The sequence below is a fragment of the Microtus pennsylvanicus genome, chromosome 4 (genome assembly GCF_037038515.1).
Source record: "Microtus pennsylvanicus isolate mMicPen1 chromosome 4, mMicPen1.hap1, whole genome shotgun sequence".
Taxonomy (NCBI): Eukaryota; Metazoa; Chordata; class Mammalia; order Rodentia; family Cricetidae; genus Microtus; species Microtus pennsylvanicus.
The window spans coordinates 72,868,964-72,883,845 of record NC_134582.1 but is presented as its reverse complement, the minus strand read 5'-3'; the positions used below and the strand labels follow the sequence as shown (position 1 = coordinate 72,883,845).

General features: G+C 45.2%; 3 pseudogenes; all 3 read right to left on the bottom strand.

The window, feature by feature from the left end:
• Positions 1 to 276: 276 nt before the first annotated feature.
• Positions 277 to 1,095, bottom strand: LOC142849013 (chromatin target of PRMT1 protein pseudogene; annotated as a pseudogene).
• A 3,368-nt stretch (positions 1,096 to 4,463) lies between these two features.
• Positions 4,464 to 5,282, bottom strand: LOC142849012 (chromatin target of PRMT1 protein pseudogene; annotated as a pseudogene).
• Positions 5,283 to 8,658: 3,376 nt separating this feature from the next.
• LOC142849010 (chromatin target of PRMT1 protein pseudogene) lies at positions 8,659 to 9,477 on the bottom strand (annotated as a pseudogene).
• Between the last annotated feature and the right edge of the window lie 5,405 nt (positions 9,478 to 14,882).

Genomic DNA, 14,882 nt, shown 5'->3' with positions numbered 1-14,882 from the left:
CTGGAAAAAAGTTCTCCTCACAGGGCCAACGCATTCCTGCTTAAACCCAAGTCTGGGTGACTGGATAAACAACAAAACAAACTCAGGCGAATCAAGGGAAAATGGGGTTTATTTCACAGAGCATCGAAAGGTAAACAGAACAGGCGAAAGGCACCCACTGGTGGCAAGGGAGTCCACAACCCATGGTGTGAGTCCTTCCGGCCTCAGTCAGGGTCCTTCTCATGGGTGCTCAAGGCTATTTCTTCATAGGCACAGCTGTGGTGATTTCCCGAGAGTCTAAGAGGCAGGCAGGCAGGCTTCAGTTTCAGAATCTGCCTCTGCCATGTAGGCATCCAGCTCAGCATCCAGGCGTGCTCTAGTGTTGGACATGTATGCATCCAGTTCTTTGTCCAGCTGCTCCTTGGTCAATGCAGGGCGAGTGCGGGCACCTCTTCCTCGACCACGGCATCCAAAGTTCCCTCTTCCCCGACCTCCTCTGCCTCGACCACGGCATCCAAAGTTCCCTCTTCCCCAACCTATCACAGCCAGACCTCTACCACCGATTCCGCCACGACCCATAGCTGCACGCCCTCGGCCCCTTCTCCCAGGACCTCCACGACCTGGAACAGCACCACCTCTTGAGTCCATTTGTGGGGCAGCAAAGTCTTGTTCACCTCGGAGGAGCGGGCTTCGACCTTGGAATGACAACCCGCCCCTTGGCAGGCTTCTGGTGGCAAGTCCCCCACGTAGTCCTCCCCTTCCTCTTCCTCTTTCACTTCCTCGTCCTCGGCGAAAGCCTCCCTGGATTTTGGGTAGGCCTCGTCCTCCAATTGCTCCCCTGGACAGGTCACCTCTGGGTAGGCCTGAGGGAGCCTGGATGTTCCTCTTGTTACCCAGGCGCTGCTTAAGTTTTAATGCTGCCCGGACAGAGGGTCTATTCTCCATCTGCTGGGCCAGTCTTCTGTTTCTGGCGCTGCCTTGCAGCTGCTGCTGCAGCGAAGCCCGAATAGTCGCTGGCGTGGACTGTTTGTTCTCCACCAGACTAGTAAAGCGCTCATTTAGAGACAACTTGGGGGTTCTTATTAGCACCACACTTCGCCCTGACTGTGCATCCATCTTCAGGTCCTGAGAATCGAAGGAGATGGACCTCAGGGCTCCTCTCGCGGACGCTGCGGGCGGGTTTGCTGAATCTGAGCTGACAAGAACCACTCGGGTTTATTTGCTGGGCGCTTGCCTAAAGGGTATGATGCGAAGCTCACTCCTGGTCGCGTGGCTATCTAGTCCACCGACACTTCTGCTTGTCCGGCCCACCCTCTCCTTCCTTTCCTTTGTGCTAGTCCGTGCTGCCAATCCAGGAATCTCACAATGAGACTGTGTCTGAGAGAGGTCTCCACGCCTTTTTATATTCTCCTCTAGGGGTGGGACTAAAGGCCTGCACCAATGGGATTAGAGTGTGTGTTAGGGTGTGGCTACTGGGATTAAAGGTGTGTGTTTCTAAATCTGCTCATTAGGCTGATCCATGGCACTCTTTTACTCTCAGATCTTTAGGTAATCTTTATTTATTAAAATACTATTGAAATGTCACTATTTTCCCACTTTCTATGTAAGAGAAAAGAGAAGGCTATAACGAATATGAGCATATACAATAAGTACAGGCAATAAATACATCAACAATGCCCCATCCATTTGTGTTTGACAAATTCAGAGAAAGATTTCACCTCTATCCTATCTATTTGGGTTCAAAGTTTTCTCCCGAATTGATTTTCTATCGTAATTTGCTTTCTTTTTCTGGAAAACTAGAGCTGTAGCTATCAAATCCTCAACTCCCTCAGAGACCCAAGAAGGAAATAACAGGAACTGAGTAAGCAGGAGGCACAAGCAGGCGACTTCCAAACCATGCAATGACAGAAAACGACTGTCTGCCCGTACAGTAACCCAAACCGAGTTTCTGGTGGCATCGGGGCATCCATCTTCAGCCTTCAGGCCTAGCATATTCGACAGGCTTTTCTGTGAGGGAGGATATTCTGTGTCCTGCTTGTCTTTAGGACAATGTCATGTAGGCAGTTGAGACAAGGGCATGTTTTGCCCGATGGCTTCCTTTTTGCCACAGAGAAAGTAAACTCCATGTGCAGTTTCTTCCATGTCCATTATCTTCTCAGAAGAAGATTGCAGCTGCAAGAAGCAGACATGTCTCATTGTCACAAAGAGAAGTGTACAAGGAGCTCTGGGCTGCGAGCCTGCCGCCTGGCTCCCAGCCGCCTGGCCAGCTTATGCCCCGAAATAACAACACACAAACTGCATTCTTTTAAACGCTGCTTGGCCCGTTAGTTCTAGCCTCTTATTGCCTAATCTCACATCTTGATTAACCCATTTCTAATAATCTGTGTTGCACCACCATGTGGAGGCTTACCGGGAAAGATTCAGCACGTCTGACCTGGCGGCTGGCTCCATGGCGGCTGCCCTGGAGAGGAGAGGCATGGCGTCAGGCTCACTTCCCTTCTTCCCAGCATTCTGTTCTGTCTACTCCTCCCACCTACGTCTGACCTTTCAGGCCAAGCAGTTTCTTTATTAATTATTCAATGAAAGCAACAGATAGACATGTGATCTTCACACATCAGAGAACAACCAAGGTTATTAAAACATTTTAATTGCCATATTCTGGAGATCTCTGAAGTGTTTGAAAATGACCTATCCTTCTAAATTATCTTTGTTTCATCTTGAAAATATACCTAGTATGACTATGAGTTCAATTGTACTAGGTGATTAACTACTAACCTATATTTCTTTATTATATTAAACAGTTAATTGATAATAAGAATTTTCAAAGTCTAGAAAGTTATATTAATTTATATTAAATGAGCTGTAGAGGTACAATAGCTCACACAAGCATGGAAATGTATGTAGAGCATGTTTTACTAAAATTGACCTCAAGTTTGAATCAATATACAAAATTTGTATACAGTATACAATACTAAACCAATGCAAAACACTTAAAACAAATAGGTGCTAAAAACTGGATCAATAAACTTTTTTATTTTTTTTCATTTTATCTCTCTTCTCTCTCTGTCTCTCTCTGTCTCTCTCTCTGTCTGTCTCTGTCTCTCTCTCTGTCTCTCTCTCTGTCTCTCTCTGTCTCTCTCTCTCTGTCTCTCTCTCTCTGTATCTGTCTCTGTCTCTCTCTGTCTCTCTCTATCTTTCTCTCTCTCTCTCTCTCTCTCTCTCTCTCTCTCTCTCTGTCTGTCTCCTTCTACTTCACCGTCGTTGGTTTTTGAGCCAGGGTTTCTGAGTAGCAATAGAACCTGTCCGGGAACTTGCTCTGTAGACCAGGCTGACCTTGAACTCATTAAGACCAGCCTGCTTCTGCCTCCCAAGCGTAGGGATTCAATTGATTGCCACCAACGCCCAGACTTTGTTTTTCAAAACAAAAACTTTGGATCTAACCAAATATGCTTTGTTTAGAGTTTCCCTAAGCATTATCCATAATAAATTGTAACTAACACATTACACGAAAACCAACATCCATAATCCATTTTTGGGTGGAGGGAAGAAATGTGCATAGTTTTCTAGGCTACTTCCTAATGATTGGGTGCTGATAAATTTTTTGAATGAGACAACAGTTTGTTATAACGAGCCAGATAAATGGATTCCGCTGAAACTGAACAGCTGACAAATTATTGTTAAAATTAAACCTTCAAGAGGTTAAAAAAAAGCGATTTTTGTAGATTGAACCAAGACTGGTTCTGGACATAGGTAACTGCACGTCTGCAGTTAGGTTGTAAAGCTTCTCCTAGCCGAGTGTCTTTGGCGACCACTAATGGCTTCTGTTTCACTAAATGTGAAAAAATCTCTTGGAAATGACACAAAGGCCAAATAAGTTAAAAATGTTATTTTAGGGTGGAAATTCTACACATCCAGCTCAGCATGTCCTATGCAATGTCAAAGACTAAATCAAAGTGGCTACAACGTGTACGCCGTTCCTGACTCAGGAGCACTATCAACATTTCCAAATTACCCCCTTCACCATCAACATAGCACACACACCTTCAGTTTAGCTGTGAGCACACAGCTCTTAAGGAAGGTGTAGAACTCTAACCCAGAGAGCTCCCATCAGTGAGAACTCTGGCTGCTTCTGGGAACTCTTTCTGGGATCATAAAGGTGATTAGAAGAAATATTAAACTATCGGCGTATACAGCAGGTGAGGCAGAGACTGGAAAAAAGTTCTCCTCACAGGGCCAACGCATTCCTGCTTAAACCCAAGTCTGGGTGACTGGATAAACAACAAAACAAACTCAGGCGAATCAAGGGAAAATGGGGTTTATTTCACAGAGCATCGAAAGGTAAACAGAACAGGCGAAAGGCACCCACTGGTGGCAAGGGAGTCCACAACCCATGGTGTGAGTCCTTCCGGCCTCAGTCAGGGTCCTTCTCATGGGTGCTCAAGGCTATTTCTTCATAGGCACAGCTGTGGTGATTTCCCGAGAGTCTAAGAGGCAGGCAGGCAGGCTTCAGTTTCAGAATCTGCCTCTGCCATGTAGGCATCCAGCTCAGCATCCAGGCGTGCTCTAGTGTTGGACATGTATGCATCCAGTTCTTTGTCCAGCTGCTCCTTGGTCAATGCAGGGCGAGTGCGGGCACCTCTTCCTCGACCACGGCATCCAAAGTTCCCTCTTCCCCGACCTCCTCTGCCTCGACCACGGCATCCAAAGTTCCCTCTTCCCCAACCTATCACAGCCAGACTTCTACCACCGATTCCGCCACGACCCATAGCTGCACGCCCTCGGCCCCTTCTCCCAGGACCTCCACGACCTGGAACAGCACCACCTCTTGAGTCCATTTGTGGGGCAGCAAAGTCTTGTTCACCTCGGAGGAGCGGGCTTCGACCTTGGAATGACAACCCGCCCCTTGGCAGGCTTCTGGTGGCAAGTCCCCCACGTAGTCCTCCCCTTCCTCTTCCTCTTTCACTTCCTCGTCCTCGGCGAAAGCCTCCCTGGATTTTGGGTAGGCCTCGTCCTCCAATTGCTCCCCTGGACAGGTCACCTCTGGGTAGGCCTGAGGGAGCCTGGATGTTCCTCTTGTTACCCAGGCGCTGCTTAAGTTTTAATGCTGCCCGGACAGAGGGTCTATTCTCCATCTGCTGGGCCAGTCTTCTGTTTCTGGCGCTGCCTTGCAGCTGCTGCTGCAGCGAAGCCCGAATAGTCGCTGGCGTGGACTGTTTGTTCTCCACCAGACTAGTAAAGCGCTCATTTAGAGACAACTTGGTGGTTCTTATTAGCACCACACTTCGCCCTGACTGTGCATCCATCTTCAGGTCCTGAGAATCGAAGGAGATGGACCTCAGGGCTCCTCTCGCGGACGCTGTGGGCGGGTTTGCTGAATCTGAGCTGACAAGAACCACTCGGATTTATTTGCTGGGTGCTTGGGTTAGGCGCTTGCCTAAAGGGTATGATGCGAAGCTCACTCCTGGTCGCGTGGCTATCTAGTCCACCGACACTTCTGCTTGTCCGGCCCACCCTCTCCTTCCTTTCCTTTGTGCTAGTCCGTGCTGCCAATCCAGGAATCTCACAATGAGACTGTGTCTGAGAGAGGTCTCCACGCCTTTTTATATTCTCCTCTAGGGGTGGGACTAAAGGCCTGCACCAATGGGATTAGAGTGTGTGTTAGGGTGTGGCTACTGGGATTAAAGGTGTGTGTTTCTAAATCTGCTCATTAGGCTGATCCATGGCACTCTTTTACTCTCAGATCTTTAGGTAATCTTTATTTATTAAAATACTATTGAAATGTCACTATTTTCCCACTTTCTATGTAAGAGAAAAAGAGAAGGCTATAACGAATATGAGCATATACAATAAGTACAGGCAATAAATACATCAACAATGCCCCATCCATTTGTGTTTGACAAATTCAGAGAAAGATTTCACCTCTATCCTATCTGTTTGGGTTCAAAGTTTTCTCCCGAATTGATTTTCTATCGTAATTTGCTTTCTTTTTCTGGAAAACTAGAGCTGTAGCTATCAAATCCTCAACTCCCTCAGAGACCCAAGAAGGAAATAACAGGAACTGAGTAAGCAGGAGGCACAAGCAGGCGACTTCCAAACCATGCAATGACAGAAAACGACTGTCTGCCCGTACAGTAACCCAAACCGAGTTTCTGGTGGCATCGGGGCATCCATCTTCAGCCTTCAGGCCTAGCATATTCGACAGGCTTTTCTGTGAGGGAGGATATTCTGTGTCCTGCTTGTCTTTAGGACAATGTCATGTAGGCAGTTGAGACAAGGGCATGTTTTGCCCGATGGCTTCCTTTTTGCCACAGAGAAAGTAAACTCCATGTGCAGTTTCTTCCATGTCCATTATCTTCTCAGAAGAAGATTGCAGCTGCAAGAAGCAGACATGTCTCATTGTCACAAAGAGAAGTGTACAAGGAGCTCTGGGCTGCGAGCCTGCCGCCTGGCTCCCAGCCGCCTGGCCAGCTTATGCCCCGAAATAACAACACACAAACTGCATTCTTTTAAACGCTGCTTGGCCCGTTAGTTCTAGCCTCTTATTGCCTAATCTCACATCTTGATTAACCCATTTCTAATAATCTGTGTTGCACCACCATGTGGAGGCTTACCGGGAAAGATTCAGCACGTCTGACCTGGCGGCTGGCTCCATGGCGGCTGCCCTGGAGAGGAGAGGCATGGCGTCAGGCTCACTTCCCTTCTTCCCAGCATTCTGTTCTGTCTACTCCTCCCACCTACGTCTGACCTTTCAGGCCAAGCAGTTTCTTTATTAATTATTCAATGAAAGCAACAGATAGACATGTGATCTTCACACATCAGAGAACAACCAAGGTTATTAAAACATTTTAATTGCCATATTCTGGAGATCTCTGAAGTGTTTGAAAATGACCTATCCTTCTAAATTATCTTTGTTTCATCTTGAAAATATACCTAGTATGACTATGAGTTCAATTGTACTAGGTGATTAACTACTAACCTATATTTCTTTATTATATTAAACAGTTAATTGATAATAAGAATTTTCAAAGTCTAGAAAGTTATATTAATTTATATTAAATGAGCTGTAGAGGTACAATAGCTCACACAAGCATGGAAATGTATGTAGAGCATGTTTTACTAAAATTGACCTCAAGTTTGAATCAATATACAAAATTTGTATACAGTATACAATACTAAACCAATGCAAAACACTTAAAACAAATAGGTGCTAAAAACTGGATCAATAAACTTTTTTATTTTTTTTCATTTTATCTCTCTTCTCTCTCTGTCTCTCTCTCTGTCTCTCTCTCTGTCTCTCTCTCTGTCTGTCTCTGTCTCTCTCTGTATCTGTCTCTCTCTCTGTATCTGTCTCTGTCTCTCTCTGTCTCTCTCTATCTTTCTCTCTCTCTCTCTCTCTCTCTCTCTCTCTCTCTCTCTCTCTCTCTCTCTCTGTCTCCTTCTACTTCACCGTCGTTGGTTTTTGAGCCAGGGTTTCTGAGTAGCAATAGAACCTGTCCGGGAACTTGCTCTGTAGACCAGGCTGACCTTGAACTCATTAAGACCAGCCTGCTTCTGCCTCCCAAGCATAGGGATTAAATTGATTGCCACCAACGCCCAGACTTTGTTTTTCAAAACAAAAACTTTGGATCTAACCAAATATGCTTTGTTTAGAGTTTCCCTAAGCATTATCCATAATAAATTGTAACTAACACATTACACGAAAACCAACATCCATAATCCATTTTTGGGTGGAGGGAAGAAATGTGCATAGTTTTCTAGGCTACTTCCTAATGATTGGGTGCTGATAAAATTTTTTGAATGAGACAACAGTTTGTTATAACGAGCCAGATAAATGGATTCCGCTGAAACTGAACAGCTGACAAATTATTGTTAAAATTAAACCTTCAAGAGGTTAAAAAAAAAGCGATTTTTGTAGATTGAACCAAGACTGGTTCTGGACATAGGTAACTGCACGTCTGCAGTTAGGTTGTAAAGCTTCTCCTAGCCGAGTGTCTTTGGCGACCACTAATGGCTTCTCTTTCACTAAATGTGAAAAAATCTCTTGGAAATGACACAAAGGCCAAATAAGTTAAAAAAATGTTATTTTAGGGTGGAAATTCTACACATCCGGCTCAGCATGTCCTATGCAATGTCAACGACTAAATCAAAGTGGCTACAACGTGTACGCCGTTCCTGACTCAGGAGCACTATCAACATTTCCAAATTACCCCCTTCACCATCAACATAGCACACACACCTTCAGTTTAGCTGTGAGCACACAGCTCTTAAGGAAGGTGTAGAACTCTAACCCAGAGAGCTCCCATCAGTGAGAACTCTGGCTGCTTCCGGGAACTCTTTCTGGGATCATAAAGGTGATTAGAAGAAATATTAAACTATCGGCGTATACAGCAGGTGAGGCAGAGACTGGAAAAAAGTTCTCCTCACAGGGCCAACGCATTCCTGCTTAAACCCAAGTCTGGGTGACTGGATAAACAACAAAACAAACTCAGGCGAATCAAGGGAAAATGGGGTTTATTTCACAGAGCATCGAAAGGTAAACAGAACAGGCGAAAGGCACCCACTGGTGGCAAGGGAGTCCACAACCCATGGTGTGAGTCCTCCTGGCCTCAGTCAGGGTCCTTCTCATGGGTGCTCAAGGCTATTTCTTCATAGGCACAGCTGTGGTGATTTCCCGAGAGTCTAAGAGGCAGGCAGGCAGGCTTCAGTTTCAGAATCTGCCTCTGCCATGTAGGCATCCAGCTCAGCATCCAGGCGTGCTCTAGTGTTGGACATGTATGCATCCAGTTCTTTGTCCAGCTGCTCCTTGGTCAATGCAGGGCGAGTGCGGGCACCTCTTCCTCGACCACGGCATCCAAAGTTCCCTCTTCCCCGACCTCCTCTGCCTCGACCACGGCATCCAAAGTTCCCTCTTCCCCAACCTATCACAGCCAGACCTCTACCACCGATTCCGCCACGACCCATAGCTGCACGCCCTCGGCCCCTTCTCCCAGGACCTCCACGACCTGGAACAGCACCACCTCTTGAGTCCATTTGTGGGGCAGCAAAGTCTTGTTCACCTCGGAGGAGCGGGCTTCGACCTTGGAATGACAACCCGCCCCTTGGCAGGCTTCTGGTGGCAAGTCCCCCACGTAGTCCTCCCCTTCCTCTTCCTCTTTCACTTCCTCGTCCTCGGCGAAAGCCTCCCTGGATTTTGGGTAGGCCTCGTCCTCCAATTGCTCCCCTGGACAGGTCACCTCTGGGTAGGCCTGAGGGAGCCTGGATGTTCCTCTTGTTACCCAGGCGCTGCTTAAGTTTTAATGCTGCCCGGACAGAGGGTCTATTCTCCATCTGCTGGGCCAGTCTTCTGTTTCTGGCGCTGCCTTGCAGCTGCTGCTGCAGCGAAGCCCGAATAGTCGCTGGCGTGGACTGTTTGTTCTCCACCAGACTAGTAAAGCGCTCATTTAGAGACAACTTGGGGGTTCTTATTAGCACCACACTTCGCCCTGACTGTGCATCCATCTTCAGGTCCTGAGAATCGAAGGAGATGGACCTCAGGGCTCCTCTCGCGGACGCTGCGGGCGGGTTTGCTGAATCTGAGCTGACAAGAACCACTCGGGTTTATTTGCTGGGTGCTTGGGTTAGGCGCTTGCCTAAAGGGTATGATGCGAAGCTCACTCCTGGTCGCGTGGCTATCTAGTCCACCGACACTTCTGCTTGTCCGGCCCACCCTCTCCTTCCTTTCCTTTGTGCTAGTCCGTGCTGCCAATCCAGGAATCTCACAATGAGACTGTGTCTGAGAGAGGTCTCCACGCCTTTTTATAGTCTCCTCTAGGGGTGGGACTAAAGGCCTGCACCAATGGGATTAGAGTGTGTGTTAGGGTGTGGCTACTGGGATTAAAGGTGTGTGTTTCTAAATCTGCTCATTAGGCTGATCCATGGCACTCTTTTACTCTCAGATCTTTAGGTAATCTTTATTTATTAAAATACTATTGAAATGTCACTATTTTCCCACTTTCTATGTAAGAGAAAAGAGAAGGCTATAACGAATATGAGCATATACAATAAGTACAGGCAATAAATACATCAACAATGCCCCATCCATTTGTGTTTGACAAATTCAGAGAAAGATTTCACCTCTATCCTATCTGTTTGGGTTCAAAGTTTTCTCCCGAATTGATTTTCTATCGTAATTTGCTTTCTTTTTCTGGAAAACTAGAGCTGTAGCTATCAAATCCTCAACTCCCTCAGAGACCCAAGAAGGAAATAACAGGAACTGAGTAAGCAGGAGGCACAAGCAGGCGACTTCCAAACCATGCAATGACAGAAAACGACTGTCTGCCCGTACAATAACCCAAACCGAGTTTCTGGTGGCATCGGGGCATCCATCTTCAGCCTTCAGGCCTAGCATATTCAACAGGCTTTTCTGTGAGGGAGGATATTCTGTGTCCTGCTTGTCTTTAGGACAATGTCATGTAGGCAGTTGAGACAAGGGCATGTTTTGCCCGATGGCTTCCTTTTTGCCACAGAGAAAGTAAACTCCATGTGCAGTTTCTTCCATGTCCATTATCTTCTCTGAAGAAGATTGCAGCTGCAAGAAGCAGACATGTCTCATTGTCACAAAGAGAAGTGTACAAGGAGCTCTGGGCTGCGAGCCTGCCGCCTGGCTCCCAGCCACCTGGCCAGCTTATGCCCCGAAATAACAACACACAAACTGCATTCTTTTAAACGCTGCTTGGCCCGTTAGTTCTAGCCTCTTAGTGCTTAATCTCACATCTTGATTAACCCATTTCTAATAATCTGTGTTGCACCACCATGTGGAGGCTTACCGGGAAAGATTCAGCACTTCTGACCTGGCGGCTGGCTCCATGGCGGCTGCCCTGGAGAGGAGAGGCATGGCGTCAGGCTCACTTCCCTTCTTCCCAGCATTCTGTTCTGTCTACTCCTCCCACCTACGTCTGACCTCACAGCATGTATATGGAAGCCAACCAAAGGACAACTTGTGTAGTTAATTCTCTTATTTCACCTTTATGTGGGTTCTGATGATTGAACTCAGATCACTAGTTTTTTGTGGCAAGGGCTGTTATATATTAAGTCATCTTTGGACCTGAAATTCTTGGGTATATACGTAATTTACCATGACATAAAAATATTCAGTCACTTCGAGAAGGAACAAAGTATGAGAAGGGCAAGAATAAAGCTTTTAGGGTGGCAGTCAGATGTTACAGGTATAAGCACTGCAAAATACATAATTTTACATTTTGGACATATGAAACTTGTTGTATGTCTTCTAAATCATAATCAATTTGTTTTTAAAAGTAAATGCTGGCTCACAAGAATGGTGTCATGTGAGTGGAAGGGACAGGAGTGTGGTTAGTCCTGCCAGGCACTGCCCCATAGTACAGGAGAGGTTGGTCTGATATTGTGTGTGTGTGTGTTTGTGTGTGTGTGTGTTTTCCACTAGAAGCAAGGATACATTGTTAGAAGGATAAAAATACAATAGGAAAGCTCATTGGAAGAATAATGTACATAGAGTGATGTGTTGATATCTTCTTTGGTCCACAATAATTCAACACTTGCCATGTTTCATCATGCTTTGGGCTACTGTGTATCCAGTTGGTGGTGACAATGTGCTCATTCCTTTCTTCCCTGCAATGATTTGTTGGTGGGTGTTGTCATCTTCACAGGTTTTCAACACCCAGTGAAGTCATCCATTCTCAGTCAGTTGTTTTGAAACTTGAGCAATGATCAATTGACTTCATGAAACAGCCTGTTCACTATAATGCCAACAGAAGGTTCTTCTAGCAGTTTCCCCATGCCTCTCCTTTCTAACATCTCCATGACCAGCCGTTGCCTTTCTTCTTTCCCACTGCTCTGTCTTCCCTGCAATGGCTAGGATTTCTGGAGGAGGTTGTATAGATTGGCTCAGAACCACCGATTTCGTTACTGGTCCCAGCACATCTTTCCATGCTATGCTTCTGTGGAGACCTAGTTTCAGGTCATTTCAGGAAAGTCTCCCTCTGTGAAGCGGCTCTTCAAGGGATCCTAACATCCTATAGTCTCACATTTGGTAGTGTGGGGTTTGGGGATGGCAGGACTTTCCCTCGACTTATCAGTGGCTCCAAAACTTGGCCAATAACCAGAGAATTCTGCTAAGTTAATTGTGTAACTGTGGCTTGCCTGTCACTTCCTTAGAACACTGGTGCTTTAGCATAATAAAAATGGTGGCATACTCTAGAGTTTTGTGTCCATACATTATATATAAGTGTGATTCCAATGGCAGTTAAGGGACTTGTTTGAACAGAGCTTAGAAATAGTGGAAATCTAGGGCTGGAATAGAGAAAAGGTCTTCCATCAATTCTCAGTCAACTCTTCTTTCTGGAAGTTGGCATGTATCTCAATCGGCTTGCCTTTGGGTGATTTGTAAAGGAAGTTTATCTTGGTTCACTGTCCTAGAGGGTGGGAAGTCTAAGAGCATCACACTGGCACCTAGGTGCCATCTGGTGAGGGCCTCATCCTGTGGAAAAGCAGAAAGGATTACATGTCAGGAGCGAAAGCACGAGGGAGAAGAGGAAGCTGTGCTTCTGTGCACCACTCTTGTGATGACCAACACTTCCCCACAAGAAGTGACTTATTCCTGAAAAGTTAGCACTAATCCTTTCAAGAATATAGAGCCCAATGAGACCCAAAACACCTCAAAAATTCCAAGCACCTCTCTACACTTACCCTGGTAACAAATTTTCAACATGAATTTTGGAAGAGACAAACCATCTTGAAGCCAAGATTTTTGCATCAATATGTATAGAATCCTTACTCTGCCCAGAGAAGTTACAGATGCAGGTGGACATCAGTCTATGCTTTTAAAGAAAGCTGTGAGTTAAGCTGCTTTTTAAATAGATTTAGTGCTCAAAATATAATTTGAGGCAGAAAGTCTAGCAATGATACATTTGCCAACGTTATGGCCTTTTAAACAGCAAATGTGAAATAAAAGATGTTGAAATTATTTATGACTTCAGCTAGAGATTTGGCAAGCTTCAGTTCATATCTTGATAAATCATCTAAACACTGAACAGCATTTTGTGTTCAACTAAGACAGAACTGGAATTAATAGGCTAATGTCATCTGAAAGTATGTATTACTAATTCTTAATAGTATGACATTATTTTCCCTGAAAGACACATTTAATATCCCGGGAGAGTCATATATTAGGAAGTAAGCACCATTGTGCTATCTTATCCCCAGCGAGGGCCACCTATATACACAGCTGTCATCTTTTGCTTTTTCTCATTTATTCATGTTTCCTCTTTGGAGTTGCCACCTTTGTTCAAAGTAATGGACCCCAAAATGTCCTAAATGATTCCTTTGTAGCGACTGGGATAGGGCTGCACATCTATTAAATGTTCATTAAGTCCAACCAGCAATAGGGATTTGTGTTCCTTACCACCAAAAGAGGACCCTAAGGCATGGATTTGGGTGGAAATAACATACATGATGACATAATTTATGCCAGGAAGATTCATGGCAAGTGAGGGATATGACCGAAGAAAGGATAAAGCCAACAAGGGAATCAAATGATTAGGTTGCCTCTGTAGAAAGTTGGGGTACAAACCTGCTGGAGATCCCAGGGAGACTTTCTAACTCACATCTAAGGATCATTCAGGTGAGAGGTTTGGCTCTCTACTTCCCAACACAATTTATCACTGGTTGAAGGTCATTTCATTAAGGTCATTGAAGTTAGGTCATGTCTCTTCATCTCTTTGGACTTTGCTTTGTTTACTTGGGGGAACTGCTACTACCTGTCCAGTGGCCGTTCTGGACCAAGGAGCTTCAGAAGGTATAAGGGCTTGTGAATAAGCTGCATTTTTTTGTAAGCATCAGTTTGTTCAACATATAGGAGTGTCTACTTGTTCTGTGTAGTTGCTAACATTACAAGGCTGCTGTGTGTCAATCAAGCTATATCTATGAGCTACCATTGTGTCAGCTTTTTAATTGGTTTATAAAATAGTGCTTTATAATCTAGATAGAGAAGATGCCTCATTCTGCTGATTGCTCCAAATTCATTGCTTTCAGAAGGCCAATATTTTTAACATCAGGTATAAGTCCTTAATATTACATCTTTTTTCTACTCTGCAATTGGTGAGCTCCTAGTATGAGTGTGTGCTCCTGTGTGTGTGCTTTCTCTCCGGGAATGTTCAAAGACTAATTTCACCTTCCACCACCAGGGCCAGTCCTCTGTAGGATAGGATTCTCTTCTTTCCCCTGCTTGGGCCCACGCAGCTGTCCTGCTATCACTACCACCCCACTACCCATCACCTCTGAGCCTGGAATGGGTTTCCAGGTCCCTACTATCTATACAGGAAGGAATGAAGATGCTGAGCTGAAGACTTTTGGGGATGGAGAAAAAAGCTACTCATTCATTCCTATAGCAGTGAGTACAAACTACGAATAAATAGTCTGTTGTGGTTATCATATTGAAAGTTGGTTCCAAAATCTTGTCATTAGCAGTGTGAAACAATATTGTTTGGTCCTCAAAATTCCTCTTGTTGAATACTGTCTTTGAAAGAGTGAAGGATGTCACACTGTGTATTGACCACAGTCCTTTTCCCTGTGTTCCAGTCAATGCAGTGGTTTGGTAATGTTGCTCTTGTTTTAATCCATCTAGAACTAAATACAGAATTATGATAATGTTTGCTCTGAACAGAATCCCAAAACAGTGGCAGAAAATAGGAGAGGTGTTACACAGACGCATTGAGAGTTCAATCTTAAAGTCTACGGTGTGACTCTATACCACCCCCCTCTGCTTTCTAAAACTGATCTGGCAGCAATAAACAATTTGAGGTTTTAAAATCTAGAATAACTGCCAAGCAGAGGGTTGAAAAGTGTTCCGGTGTCTGTTCCACATGTGACTTTAGTGCAGGGCTCTCTCC